The following is a 12,897-nucleotide window of genomic DNA, read 5'->3' as shown; positions in this document are numbered from 1 at the left end:
AAAAGTCAACATAAAAATAAAAACATTTTGAAATGAATACATCATGAAATGCATAAAATAGTCTTGAAATAAAATCACAATTGATGAAATTGACTAAATAAGCCCATCGTTAATGGTTTGTTTTTACATGTATTTTTCTTCTGTTTTATCATGAGCATATTTATGGAGCTAATACGCAGATATTTATTTGGTGTATTTATTTATTGAATTCATTTGAATAAAACGCCTCCCCATATTTAGCAGCCCCACAGGAAGCTGGTGATAAACATCCGTGGTGCTTTTATTCTGAAGAGCCAACCGGAAGCGGCTCTGGTCTCTTGTCGGTTCGTTCAGCGGCGCGTCGTCGCCACTCACCGCGGATCGAGCCCTCAGCGGAGCGGCTGCTGCCGGACTCTTCACCTGGTCGCTCGGCTTTTCTCGGAAACACTCGAGTTCGTTTGAAGAACTCGGAAAAATCCGGTTCGGTTCCAGAAACCCGGTGAGTTCGGTTCATTATCTTTATCAGCAGGAGGCGTGTTGAGGTATAAATGGATATTAATCATATTTTAGCTGTTAGAGATTCAAATAGTGAAGAAAGTTATTTATGCTGAACTGAGTTTAACTTTAATTAAATTCAGTTTGTTACATTTAATGTTCAGCGGCTATAAATGAAGACTAAATATGTGGTTTTCCTGATTGTTGCTTTAAGACAAGCAGAAACTTTGCAGTGGTACAAACTGATTTACAGCTTATTTCTCTGATCAGTTTTGGATTTTATCTTTTTTTTTTTGTAAATTAGCAGAATTAAAATAGAGTTGACGTGGAATCAAAACTAAAACCCAACCGGATGTTGGGTTTTACTTTTGTGATGCCTTTGAATAAAATGTTTATATAATCTCTGGTTCTGTAAACATCAGTGGCCATCCAGAATCACCAGAACCAACGACCCAGACGGCCTGACGGTTCTGGACCTTTAAAGCAAAAAGAGCCCAAACCGGGAGCCGAATCCAGGAACCGACCAGAACCCAGAGCAAACTGGACTGGATGTTGGGTTTTCATTTTCTGCGATCCAGAAGCAACAAAAATAAACTGAAAAATATTTTAGATGTTATTCAGATTTTTTAGATGCTTTGATAGAAAATGGGTGAAGTTCAGTTCAGATCAGCAGAGAAAAAACAGTCAAACAAAAAGATTACAGGCCAGAAAAAAGCTTTTCTTTCCAGCAATAAATGAAGCCGCCGTGGTTTTAACTAGGCAGAAATGTATCAATTATTGTAGATCCAAAACTTTAAGAAGGTTTTGCAGGTTTGCTTTACTAAAAGCTTTTTAGTTTTTTAGATTTCAATTGAAAACAAAAAAAGATTTGGTGAATTTTGAGAAATAAAAGCATAATTTAGGTCTCTCTCTGTGAAAACACTTCCGGTTTTTATAAAAGTTTAATGAATTAAAGTAAAAAATAGAAACATAAAAAGTTTCACAAATGACTGAAAGCAGATTTAGTTGCAGAAATTTGTGGATTTTAAGTCAGAAGTTAGACGTGAACCTGGCAGTGACGGATGTTTCTGCAGCAGGAAATATTTTCTGATAATAACATTTTAATTTGTGACAATTTCGCCAAAATTAAAATTAAAGTCTTCATTTAAATCAACTTCCTGTGCATGGCGCCAAATTTCTATCCTTCTTGACTTTCAGTCAGGGGCCACAAAACGTGAGTCCAGGGGCCACACAGGGCTCTGGAGCCGCGGCTTGAAGCCCATGATGGTGCGTTTATGGAGCAGGAAAAGTGGGACTTTCCAGTTTTAAAGCCTTTTTAATTGTTTTCAGTTCGAATCGCAGGTCAGAACCAGTTGGTCCAATCCAACCCAAACGACTTAAACATGATGGAGAATTCATCATCTCTAGATCTGGTTCTGCTGTAATCTGATTACTGTAGCGGAGAACATTCTGTACCTGAATCAGAACAGAACAGGTTCTGTGTGCTGTCGGTCGATTCTGAATGAATCAGAACCGGTTTCTTTGCTCTAACTTGAAGAGGTCAAAGGTCACCAGTGTTCCTGGAGGTGCCCCACACCATCTGCTGTGTAACTGAGTTAGAGTAACTAACTGTAATCGGGTTAGAACCAGAGGGAGCCCTCTGCGGGTCGGAGGATCCGGGTCATGTTCAATTAATCAGCAGATAACGACCTTCCTCTTCTTCCTCCTCTTCCTCCCGTCTGCTGTTCCCATCGCTGCATTCACTTAAATTTATGTTTTGAAATCAATCATTTATAATCAATAATTCGTCTGTATCTCTGGGGTTTCTGCTGTCTGGTTCTGGATCCTCTTATTTGGGCCGAATCGGTTCCGTTTAAAGGAACAGTTAGAATTGTTTTACTGGGTTTTTGTTGAACCAGAGGCCAGCAGGTGAGGATTTTATTTTTTCCCATGGTCTTTAAACACATCAGAGCTGAAAAATGTCCTTCAGTAAAACACGAAGCCTCACGCCTTTCTCCTGGGCGTCCCGTCTTCAGTGAGGGTCTGGGCGCCCCCTGGTGGCCTGGAGGACTTCCTCTGTTTCTGGATCCAGTTGCAGCTTTTTAAACTTCTTGTTTGTTTTTGCAACATTTTATCTCATGGTGATGGCAATGTTTTCATTTGCTTTTGTCTTTGGTGAGTTGGAGTTTGCGTCATTCATGCGTTTGCAGCTCAATTTGAAGTTTTCTGTGTGTTTTATATGGAGAGCCATGATTGCCAAACATTTACCATCTGGCTAAAATGTTATGCCAAAATAATGGATGTAAAATAATACAAAAAGCTACTCAAAACAGCTGCAAAATTCCAACGTTTATTTTGGTCACTGAACGCTGTTTTGAACATCGAAATTATTTTCTGCTGTTTTAAGCCACAAACCAGCATTTTTTGCAGAAATTTTTAGCCATATGCACAGTAAAAGAACTGACATATGTCCCACGTGGATTTCCGTAATTTTAACTGTTTTCTGTGTATTTTGTATTTACAGCACGATTCGCCGTTTTCAGTTTGTTCCGTAGTTTGTGGCACAAATCCTCTGTTGTTCAGTAGTTTTACGATCTGCTCTGCTTTGTAAATATTTTACCTCTGGTGTTGCTGCTTGTTGCTTCCTGTTGCTTCTTGTTGCTTCGTGTTGCTGCTTGTTGCTTCTTGTTGCTGCTTGTTGCTTCCTGTTGCTTCTTGTTGCTTCGTGTTGCTGCTTGTTGCTTCTTGTTGCTGCTTGTTGCTTTGTGTTGCTTCCTGTTGCTTCGTATTGCTTTGTGTTGCTGCTTGTTGCTTCTTGTTGCTGCTTGTTGCTTCCTGTTGCTTCTTGTTGCTTCGTGTTGCTGCTTGTTGCTTCTTGTTGCTGCTTGTTGCTTCCTGTTGCTTCGTGTTGCTGCTTGTTGCTTCTTGTTGCTGCTTGTTGCTTCCTGTTGCTTCTTGTTGCTTTGTGTTGCTGCTTGTTGCTTTGTGTTGCTTCCTGTTGCTTCGTATTGCTTTGTGTTGCTGCTTGTTGCTTCGTGTTGCTGCTTGTTGCTTCCTGTTGCTTTGTGTTGCTTCTTGTTGTTTCGTGTTGCTTTGTGTTGCTTCTTGTTGCTTCCTGTTGCTGCTTGTTGCTTTTGTTGCTGTTTGTTGCTTCGTGTTGTTTGTGTTGCTGCTTGTTGCTTCCTGTTGCTTCTTGTTGCTTCTTGTTGCTTCGTGTTGCTGCTTGTTGCTCTGTGTTGTTTGTGTTGCTGCTTGTTGCTTTGTGTTGCTTTGTGTTGCTGCTTGTTGCTTTGTGTTGCTGCTTGTTGCTTCGTGTTGCTGCTTGTTGCTCTGTGTTGTTTGTGTTGCTGCTTGTTGCTTCCTGTTGCTTTGTGTTGCTTCTTGTTGCTTCGTGTTGCTGCTTGTTGCTCTGTGTTGTTTGTGTTGCTGCTTGTTGCTTCCTGTTGCTTTGTGTTGCTTCTTGTTGCTTCGTGTTGCTGCTTGTTGCTCTGTGTTGTTTGTGTTGCTGCTTGTTGCTTTGTGTTGCTTTGTGTTGCTGCTTGTTGCTTTGTGTTGCTGCTTGTTGCTTCCTGTTGCTTTGTGTTGCTTCTTGTTGTTTCGTGTTGCTTTGTGTTGCTTCTTGTTGCTTCGTGTTGCTGCTTGTTGCTCTGTGTTGTTTGTGTTGCTGCTTGTTGCTTTGTGTTGCTGTTTGTTGCTTCGTGTTGTTTGTGTTGCTGCTTGTTGCTTCCTGTTGCTTCTTGTTGCTTCCTGTTGCTTCGTGTTGCTGCTTGTTGCTTCCTGTTGCTTCTTGTTGCTTCGTGTTGCTTTGTGTTGCTGCTTTTTGCTTCCTGTTGCTGCTTGTTGCTTCCTGTTGCTTCTTGTTGCTTCGTGTTGCTGATTGTTGCTTCTTGTTGCTTCGTGTTGTTTGTGTTGCTGCTTGTTGCTTCCTGTTGCTTCTTGTTGCTTCGTGTTGCTGATTGTTGCTTCTTGTTGCTTCGTGTTGTTTGTGTTGCTGCTTGTTGCTTCCTGTTGCTTTGTGTTGCTGCTTGTTGCTTCGTGTTGCTGCTTGTTGCTCTGTGTTGTTTGTGTTGCTGCTTGTTGCTTCCTGTTGCTTTGTGTTGCTTCTTGTTGCTTCGTGTTGCTGCTTGTTGCTCTGTGTTGTTTGTGTTGCTGCTTGTTGCTTTGTGTTGCTTTGTGTTGCTGCTTGTTGCTTTGTGTTGCTGCTTGTTGCTCCTTGTTGCTTCGTGTTGCTGCTTGTTGCTCTGTGTTGTTTGTGTTGCTTCTTGTTGCTGCTTGTTGCTTTGTGTTGCTGCTTGTTGCTTCTTGTTGCTGCTTGTTGCTTTGTGTTGCTTCTTGTTGCTGCTTGTTGCTTCCTGTTGCTTCTTGTTGCTTCTTGTTGCTTCGTGTTGCTGCTTGTTGCTCTGTGTTGCTTTGTGTTGTTGCTTGTTGTTGCTTGTTGCTGCTTGTTGCTGCTCGTTGCTCTGTGTTGCTTCGTGTTGCAGCGTGGTTCTGACTCAGCCCGGGCTCCTGACCCGCCGGCGCTGTGAGGTTTGTGAAGCGGGTCAGAACCCGAGGATCTGCGGCTCCTCGCTGTCATCCTGTGAATCACGCTTCGCTCCTTCTGCTTTCTCCGCTTCTTCAGACAAACGATCAGAAAACAAGAGCGCCGTGAGTCACACGGTGAGTCAGCGTTTCCCACGGCCGAGCGTCCTGCTGCAGCATCCTAGCCGCTGCCATGGAAACGCCCACACTTTGAAGCTCCGCATTTCGACTCACCTCTACTTTGCCCACAAAGAGACTGAAAAGTTTTCAGTTGGAGAGAAGAGCTGCAGGTCCAGATGTTTCCCAAGGGCAGCCGGACTCCTGTACCGGTCCAGAGTTCTGGTTCCGCTCAGCTCGGCCCGCAGGTTCTCCATTGATCTCAGGTCTGACATTGTTTACATTCCCACCAGCACAGTTCGATCAGCTTCAACCTGACTCCAGTCCGTTTGCTATAAAGTCCGGTCCGGTTGGTGTGAACGCTAATTGACCTCTGACCTCTGGTCCTCCAGACCTCGGTCTGGGTTCTGTTGAAGTGAACTCTGGTTTGGTTTGAATGTGAACGCCAAGCAGAGCGGAGACCGCTCCAAAAGCAGGAAGTGGACTACAGTGCAGGGCATTCTGGGTAAATACAACCAAAGCTAACTTGCTAGCCTAGCGCTAGCAGCAGAAATGGCTCCTGGTCTTCAGCCAAAGACTAAAGAGAAATCCTCCAACACTAAAATCTGACGCCTCCATCTTGTTTCCATCTGGTGAAGAAGGACGTTGCTCTCAGGGTCTTCAGAGGTTTTTGTGTTGTTTCCTTCAGTGGTTCTTGGTGCAGCGCCCCCACAGGCCAGGAGGGGAACAGGTTATTCAGAGGCTTTGGTTGTTGCAAAGCTCAGTGATCTAGTTCAAGTTTCTGTTTGTGATAGTTGGAGAGGAAGGAAAGGACTCGACCTGACGCCTCGCTCTCTCTCTCCTCTCAGCAGCTCATGTGAAGCCGGTTGGATTCGTCTCATCATTAGGAAGTTTAACAGGTACAGATGGTGCGACACTTCCTGTCACTACCTGTCACTTCCTGTCACCATGACTCCGCCCCTGCTCACCTGTGAAGCCTCTAAAAACGAAGGTTTGGGTCGGAAATCTGCAGAATTCACAACCCGGGACATTCTGACCTGGTTTGTCAGGACCCAGAATGTCACAGAAAATCACTGCCTCTGACCCCCGCTGACCTCTGACCTTCGATGACCTCTGACCCCCGCTGAGCCCCTGACCTCCACCCAAACCCTGACCCCCGCTGACCTCTGCCCTCTGCTGACCATGAATCAGCCTCAGGTTCTGTTCTGGCGTTTGGATGTTTAGATGTCTGGCGTTGCTGCGATGATGTCAGCGATGATGTCAGAGATGATGTCAGCCATGATAAGCAGCAGCGCTCTGCGGGCGGCTGTAGTCCGGTAAACACCAGCTGGTCCCTTCACACCAACACGTCCAGCAGGGACAGTCTGTCCCCGTCTCAGCTCCGAGCCTCATGCAGAACTTCACGCCTTCAGGTCCAGTACCAGCCCAGGTTCTGGTTCCGGTCCGGTTGGACTTTGATTTTTATCTCAGATTTTTATCGTCAGAGATAAAAATTATTCCACATGTCATTCTGTTCCTCAGTGGAGAAAATAGTTTTCCCAGATAAAACCTGAACAGTGCGGCAGGCCTGTGTCATCCTGTCCGGTTCAGTTAAATCCACACAACAAAACGACCCGGTTCTGATATTTTATCCCAAAACATCCAACCTGTTCCTGTTCCACATGTAGAACCAAACCCGATGGTTTTCAGAGCGTTTTCTGAACTTCGCATTTTTCTGACTTTTACATAATCAGCAGAAGAAGAATCGGACGTAAACAACGTCTGGAGATGAAAGAGTCAGTGAACGCATCACCAAACAGAACCGGGCCAGAACTGTTCTGGTCCTGGTTCTTTCTCTGGTTCAGCTCCCAATCCCAGTTCTGGTTCTGGTTCTGGTTTTGGTCCCGGTTCTGGTTCTTATTCTGGTCCTGGTCCTGGTTCTGGTTCTCGTACTGCTTCTGGTTCTGGTTCTGGTTTTGGTTCCGGTCTGACTGTGGTTCTGTTGGGTCCAAACAGGAAGAGCTTGGGGCCATGGAGGGCGACTGCCTGAGCTGCATCAAATATCTCATGTTCGTCTTCAACTTCTTCATCTTCGTGAGTTCAGATTTTACTTCTCACCATTCAGAGGTTAAGCCCCGCCCCCAACATAGCCCCGCCCCTAGCATAACCCCGCCCCTCATTTAGCCCCGCCCCTCATTTCAATAGAACAGGAAATAAATCCAGACAATAAAAGTCCATGAAATATTATGAATATTATGAAATTCATTAATGAATAAATCAATAACTAAATAACAGTGATTGACTAAATAAGCTGCCTATTAAAAATAATTTTAAAATATTTATTTTACTTTTCTTACTTTTATGACTTGGAGTGTTTATTTTCTATTAATAATGTATTTATGACTGAAGCGGTTCTGACCTCTCCCCTCCCCCGCCTGCTGCTGCAGCTGGGCGGCTCCGTCCTGCTGGCCGTGGGCGTCTGGGTGTCGGTCGACCCGCTGGGCTTCAGGGAGGTGGTGGCGGTGAGCCCCCTGCTGGTCACCTGGCGTCTCCGTGGTTCTGGTTCTGGGCGGGCTGCTGTTCCTGCTGGGCTTCCTGGGCTGCTGTGGCGCCGTCCGGGAGAACCGCTGTCTGCTGCTGCTGGTGAGACAGGAAGTCCTACTGGGCCGGTTCTATTGGTTCTACTGGACCGTTTCTACTGGGCCGGTTCTACTGGTTCTACTGGATCCAGTTCTACTGGGCCGGTTATACCAGTTATACTGGGCCGGTTCTACTGGACCAGTTCTACCAGTTCTACTGGATTCAGGTTCTACTGGACCGGTTCTACTAACCGTTCCGTCTTGCCTTCTCAGTTCTTCATGCTCATCCTCTTCATCTTCCTGGCGGAGCTGGCGGCGGCCATCTTGGCCTTCCTCTTTAGGGAGAACGTGAGTTCTGATTCTGGATCAGCAGAAGAACCACTGAGTATCAAACTGGGTCTGAAAACTGGATTAGTTGTGTTTGACTGGTTTAGACTGGTTTTGGTTTGGGTTTTTGAATCATACTGGTTTTAGTGTCCAGCTGTTTGATGAAGTATTTTTTTTACCTCTGTGTTGGTTTTTCTGTAAACTGGTACTACCGGTTGTAGACGTGTAGTGAGAATCCGGTCTGGTTCTGACCCGGTTCTGTGTGTGTTCGGCCCAGTTAAGCAGAGAGTACTTCAGCCGGGAACTGAAACGCCACTACCAGGGCCGGAACAACAGCGATGTCTTTACGTCCACCTGGAACGTCATTATGACCACGGTGAGTCGCCCGCCGCCCCTCCGCCGCCCCGGCGCCAGCTGTCTTCATCTTCTTCTTCTTCCTCTCCAGCTGGAGTGCTGCGGCGCCAGCGGCCCCGATGACTTCCAGCATGAGCCTGTTCCGGCTGCTCCACCCCAACCAGCTGCTTCCTGAGGCCTGTTGCCAGGGTGACGGCCACCTGGGCGAGGGCGGCGTAGAGCAGTGCGTCAGCGGCGGCGTGGCGTTCCGGCACAGCAAGGTCTGAGGAAAAACTGTGGCGTCGCAGGATTAAACTGGAGCGATTTAAAGGGCCGGTGTCGATCTTTCCATCATGTTATAAAGTTTCATCATCAAAGCAAACCTGCAGTAAATTCTTCCATCTCCATGGCAACCATTCAGCTGCTAAACCCCTGGGTGGACCTAGCCCCGCCTCCGAGACGCAGCTCCTCCCCCACTCAGCTCCTTCAGACTAGCCAGCAGCAATTAGCAAACAGCTGTTGAGCTCATTATAGGAGCTGCTGCTCACAGCAACGCTGGTAAAAACATTAAAGGCTTAATAGAGGAGCCATGTTGGGATGACTTCCTGGAGGCGGAGCTTCAGGAAGAGCAGGAGCTTCTTAAAGAGACAGAGACCCAATTTGTAAATATTAAATCAGGAAGACAAATCTGCTTTAAGTCATGTTTGGAAGGACACATGGTTACTGATTGTACTGTAAAATGATAAAATGTGGCTGTGGAACCGATGGTACCGGCCCTTTAAGGCTCTGTGTGTCCGGTCTGCAGGGCTGCTACTCGGCCTTGGTGGAATACTTTGAGACGTACATCTACGCTGCAGGAGCGCTGACCATCGGCGTGCTCACCATCGAAGTAACTCAGAGTTTTATGTTTCCTTCAAACATCTGGACACAAACAGCTGCTGAAAATAGATAGATAGATAGATAGATAGATAGATAGATAGATAGATAGATAGATAGATAGATAGATAGATAGATAGATAGATAGATAGATAGATAAACAATAAAACAAAAACTAAAATTAAGTTTGATAAAAATAATAAGATAATTATACAATTGGCAATTATACATAAATACATTTAAAAATCCTCCATTATCCAGTAATCTAGTGTAATTAATATTTTTATAGACGCTGTGTCTGATTAATTTATCTGGTTTGTTTCCTGAAACAGCAAAATAATAAATGAATTTCATATTTATCAGGATAAAACACAGATGAACATTTTTCCATAACATCTCCAGCTGTTGGCTTCATCAGCTCCTCACTAATAAAATGGATTATATGGGATATATTTTCATATTTCTAGTTTTGTAAATGTGTTTTATTTTGAAAGGTCTGAGCATCGACATGAACCTGCAGACGGTTCAGTTCTGACTCCATGTTTGTTTCTCCCTGCAGCTCTTCGCCATGGGCTTCGCCTTGTGTCTGTTCAGAGGCATCCAGTAGACTCCTCCTCCTCCTCCTCCTCCTCCTCCTCCTCCTCCTCCTCCTCCTCCTCCTCCTCCTCCTCCTCCTCCTCCTCCTCCTCCTCCTCTTCCTCTTTGACCTCTCTGACCTTCCTCAAAGCTCAGAGGTGGTCTGAATGTTTTTCTGCTTTTGGTCTCAAAGTTGTCTAAATGAGTTTGATTTAGTTCAGGTTTGAAGACTAACAGCAATAATTTGGTTTTTTAATCTGTCATGAGAGAAAACAGTGAGTTTCTTTTTCCAAAGTCATAATTTCACCATATTTTAATTTATTCATAAAGGTTGCAGTTTAAAACTTAATATTTACTTTGGGGCTTGCCTCTAACTGATCACTTAGCTTTCTAACTAAATATTTATTTTGAAACTTCTATATTTATTTAGAAAGCAACATGTTTAGTTTACAAGCTAAATATTTGCTAAACTGAAACTAAACTGAACTTTTAGCTTCAATCTGAATTTTGCCTTTGGATTAAATATTTAGCTCAAAACTAAATAATTATGAAACTGAAACATGCATAAAGAATTGAATAACATGGTAAAAATAAGAAATAAACTTCCATTTTTTCTCTTATGACCCAAATTATTGCTGTTAGTTTTTGGATGCGTAACTTTACAAGCTGCATCCTGTATGTATTAATATCGCACAGGAACAGAGAACAGAAACATATTTATCAGAGTTTTGACTGAAACTCATAGTTTCAGTTTTTGCTTCACAGTTTCTGCGCATCCCTTGGGCGGGAAGCAGCGCCCCTAGTGGCCGGAGGCAGATTGCCTCTTTGTTTCTACCAGTTTGTGACCGTGTTGCTTTGAGTAAACAAGTGATTCATGTTTGAGTTAGTGGTCTGTGATCAGATGATTTCTTCTGTAATGTTTCAGTGATTAATGTTCAATAAATTCATCTTTCTGCTTTTATGAAATCTGTTTATTTCTTTTAAAAAATATCAAAATTACTATAAAACTTCAATTTAGTTTTAAAAATGACAGAAAATGGCTAAGAATATCTAAGAATATGCAAAAAGAGGTTCAGAAAATGAGTGACGAGTGCTGTGGTGGCGCAGGGGGTTAGCACGCCCCACGTTTGGAGGCCTTAGTCCTCGCCGCGGACGTCGCGGGTTTGACTCCCGGTCCCGACGACCTTTGCCGCATGTCTTCCCCCCTCTCCTCGCCCTCCTTCCTGTCTGCCTACTGTGGAAAAAATACGAGCCACTAGCGCCGCAAAAACTCTTCGGAGAAAAAAAAAGAAAATGAGTGATGGGTTGCCATGGTGATTCCTTTTTTTTTTTTATAACGGAGCCCACAGCACCATGCTGCCACTTTCTCCGTTAGACAGGAGGACTTATCTGTTTCTGTGAAGTTACCTTGGCTGCCCAGTAGGTGGCAGCGTCACACCAACAGTTGTCTCTAACTCGCAGCTTGACTGTAAGAAAATAAAAATAAAATGTAGAAATCAAACGTCACAGATTTTCCAGACTGTGGAAGTTTGTCTTCCTGAAACAGGAAGTAAACAAAAAATTTAATGTAAATAAAACTTCACTGATTGATTCAATTCATTTCAAACTTCATTACAGACACAGAGAACAGGCCTGAAGGAGAGAAAAACAGAAAGAAAAGAACAGAAGGATTATTTCCTCAACATGTTTTCCATGATGCAGTGAAACCTAGAGATTTAAAGGGCCGGTATCCTGTAAAATAAACCTTTTCATCTTTTGTTATAAAATTTAATCAGAAACAAACCTGATGTGTTGCTTTGATTCCTCCATGTTTGAGAATTATTTTAATCTCCATGGCAACCATTCAGCTGCTAAACGCCTGGGTGGACCTAGCCCCGCCTCCGAGGCGCAGCTCCTCCCCCACTCCGCTCCTTTAGACTAGCCAGCAGCAATTAGCAAACAGCTGTTGAGCTCATTATAGGAGCTGCTGCTCAGAGCAACGCTGGTAAAAACATTAAAGGGTTAACAGAGGAGCCATGTTGGATGACTTCCTGGAGGCGGAGCTTCAGGAAGAGCAGGAGCTTCTTAAAGAGACAGAGACCCAATTTTAAGAAGTTAAATCAGGAAGAGAAATCTGCTTTAAGTCATGTTTGGAAGGAAACATGGTTACTGATTGTGGTGTAAAATGATAAAATGTGTACCGGCCCTTTAAGGCTCTGTGTGTCCGGTCTGCAGGGCTGCTACTCGGCCAATGTTAAGGAGTTAAATCATGATACCGGCCCTTTAAATGTCTGGAAGTATATCCAGCTGATGATGACGATGATGGTGATGAAGGTCTCCAGAACCAGAACACAAACTGAAACATTTTCAGTCATCTGCCGAGTCACAGAGCTGGATGAACTCCCCCTGACTGAGGCTCATCTCAGCTCCGGACCGGGCCAGAACTGGGCCAGAACCCAGGGATGAAGGCTGACCCTCCTCTTCCTCAGTAGACTCAGGTTGCAGCTGGAGGCTTGGAAAGCGACACCGCTGGAAAGCAAAAGTAGAAACTCTGTTTGGACTCCTTCTGGTTCCCAGGCGGGGTGTGAATACTTTAACCCGGCGGGTCAACTAGAACCAGAACCAGAACCAGACCCAGACCCAGATGTGGTCGACGGCTGTGGAGCAGACGCTGTACCTCGGACTGGTTCTGTCCCGCCTGGCTGGAGAAGGTGAGTTCCTCCACCTGACAGGAAACAGCCTGGAGGTTTCTGGGGTCCAAAAGAACCAGAACCAGACCAGACCTCCTCTCCAGAGAGGATCCATTCAGAGCTCTAAGAGCTGATTTATACTTTAAGGTTTCAGAGCCGAACTAACAGGTGAGCAGGTCTCACCAGAACCGGCAGGAAGCCCATTTGGGTTTCTGGAGAAAGTTTTGCTATTTAGACGAGACAAACGTCCAGATGCTTAGAAACTAACAGCCCTGCGGGGTGTACAAACTTTTTGAGGCTGAAGTTGTCCACCTGAAAACAACTGCAGCCACTAAAATGGTCTAAAACTTTTAGTTTTAACTGTTCGGTAATTCATTTAAATTTGATGAAAAGTTTGATTTTGTAGAGACAGACGTGTAAATCGATAGAAAACATTAAAAAAGCCCAAAGTTTCCTGGGTTGATTGT

General features: G+C 44.5%; 1 pseudogene; it reads left to right on the top strand.

The window, feature by feature from the left end:
- Positions 1-114: 114 nt before the first annotated feature.
- Positions 115-10,727, top strand: LOC116719224 (tetraspanin-18-like; annotated as a pseudogene).
- The last annotated feature ends 2,170 nt before the right edge of the window (positions 10,728-12,897 follow it).

The sequence above is a fragment of the Xiphophorus hellerii genome, chromosome 4, assembly GCF_003331165.1.
Source record: "Xiphophorus hellerii strain 12219 chromosome 4, Xiphophorus_hellerii-4.1, whole genome shotgun sequence".
Taxonomy (NCBI): Eukaryota; Metazoa; Chordata; class Actinopteri; order Cyprinodontiformes; family Poeciliidae; genus Xiphophorus; species Xiphophorus hellerii.
Note: the sequence above shows the minus strand (reverse complement) of the source record. Positions and strands in the feature narration are given on the sequence as shown.